Here is a 2,500-nt window from a genome sequence, read left to right as displayed (position 1 = left end):
ACATAAGTGATTTGGGAGGAGGTAGAGAATGAGACGGCCAGAGAGTAAAAAAAAAAAAGTTTGGCTCTTATATTCCTTTTCATATTTATATAAATATACTTTTTTGTTTTTTTCATGGTAAATCAACGTATGTAGCAAAAGAAACCTCTAAGAGAACTTTCGATGAAAAAATTAATTTATTGTATAAGAAATTCGTCATTGCGTTAATTGCAGTTGTGCTATGCTAGCTATTGCAATGGAATTCCATTGCAGTTTAACTGCAGTGCACAGTGATTTTGCAGTAAAGCCGAAATGAGGAATTGAACATCTCCGATGTGAATAACTATATCAGCTAAATATTTGTGGACAAAATCAGAAAAATATAAAAAACCAAGGAATAGATAACACATATCTTTTCCACAGGTGATTTTGCTCAAAAAGCTTTTTATTTCCATGAAATATCATCTCTTCATTATATCTGTTGCTTCCAATACAAGAAAAGGTCAAGCTCTGCAATAAAGGGAAAACATAATCATTGCAAATATTTCTATAAAATAGTTGAACTCTAAATATTTTGTAGACTGTAATCCTCCGTATATTGCAACTTCATTCCTGCAAATGAAATTGAAATTAGTAAAAGAAAAAAGAAAAAAAAGTTTTTGTGGTTCAATTATCTTCTGCTATTTTAAGTTGTACAGTGAGCAGACGCAGAATCGTATATAATCATAAATAATAATAATAATAATAATAATTAATAATATAATAATAATAATAATAATAATACTTAGGAGGGTGCCTCCTCTTTGTGCCCACGTTTCATTAAAAATGGTCTGCATCAGCAGTTTATTTGATATTAGAGTCTCATATTTTTTCTGATTTTTTTTCCTGGTGGGGAAAGATCTTTTAATAATAATACGAGCAGTCGACTTTCCCAATTAGTGGGTTCTTCACATATTTATGGAATCATCTACGTATTTATTTTCGTTCATCATCAAACATAACAATTTGCATATCATTAATATCGTCTCCACAAATCTGAAAGTTTCTAGTTGCCAGGATTTTGGAACACGAAGGAAATCCATCAGATATGAAAAGGGAGATGTTTACATCGTACATTTACTTCACATCGTCATCAATAAACCTTGTCTGCTCAAACTTCAATGTTTGCCCCCCTCTCTCTCTCTCTCTCTCTCTCTCTCTCTCTCTCTCTCTGTCTCTCTCTCCAGGTAAACCGAACCTCGTTGGTACAGGGAATTATTCACTAAGGAAAGAAAGTCCTCCGATAAATCTCGCTTTTGTTCGTAGATTTGAATCTCGTTTCTCGCGATCTGGAATTCAATATCGCTTTGGGTGATTTAGGTACTTTCTCTTCCCTTTCTCTCGAAATTCGTCAGCTTTTGAAGAAAAGGAAAGAAAGCTTTCGATTGTGCGTAGAAGCTGTAGGAAAATCAAAATGGGAATATTGAATAAAGACTATTCATTCAAACTATATCTTGTCATTATTTAATGCATGAGATCTAATCCTCATTTTATGGCATTGCGAATGAATGTTAATAGTTCGTGAATTGATCTATGAATTAACAATCTTTATTAAGAGTCATTTGCTCCTGAGATCAGCCCAGGACCTGGCACTTAGCATTTCTTATTTTGTTATTGCAGCCTTGAGCTGCAAGAGTTCAGAAAAAAAAGCGGTCTTCTGATTTTGATTTGAAGCTTCATAATTTTCTGCTCTGTCCTCAGACTTTTTCCTTGCTTGCGGGAAACGTAAAAGGAACTATGAATTCATATCATCAGAGGAAGACTGATTGATGTCTCTGTTAGACATCAGTCATCCTAAAATCTCGGGAGATTTTGAAGGATAATGATCCAAGTTATATTTTTTTACATAGCCTTTCCAGATGAACTCGTCCGTTCAGTAAGGATGCTGATGCTGCAGAATCATTAGGGTCCAGAAACAGAGAGATTTGGTCTGAGTTCCCAAATACGAGACACAGAAGGAGAATAAACTGATCCAAACTATCTACACTTGTTAATGCAATACCCAATTCCATTAACGCTGATAATTGTAAGTGAAGTGAAATTTCGTCTGTAAGCTATCCATAGCAATCCAAGCAGCGACATCCATCATTAATTTCTTTATAATCTACCAAATATATTACTCCCTCCCTAAGATACGTCATGAAAACTGCTATTATGACACTTTGGCTCATCAAAGATTGACAACAGATTAGCATAGAGTTCATTTGCATAATCCAATCCAGTAATTCCAGGATTCTCGTTCATCAAACTTTTTTCGTCAAATTTCACGTAGTTTGTCATATCAGTAACAAGATCTACTGTATTCCAGGTATCCAAAAGTTTTGCTCAATGTTTCTATGTCTTAAGAAGACAGTTATTCTTTTCTCTCTATCTCCAGGTGGCCCACCTCTTCCTTTGCAGTGATCTTCGCTTTGATATTTCAATCCTTCTTATTCCTTCGCCTTTCATCCTACCTGACAACGACTGACATTGTCGAAACAAG

Source organism: Macrobrachium nipponense, chromosome 34 (assembly GCF_015104395.2).
Source record: "Macrobrachium nipponense isolate FS-2020 chromosome 34, ASM1510439v2, whole genome shotgun sequence".
In the NCBI taxonomy this organism is placed as follows: domain Eukaryota; kingdom Metazoa; phylum Arthropoda; class Malacostraca; order Decapoda; family Palaemonidae; genus Macrobrachium; species Macrobrachium nipponense.
The sequence above is the reverse complement of the archived record's forward strand: the minus strand, read 5'-3'. Positions refer to the sequence as shown.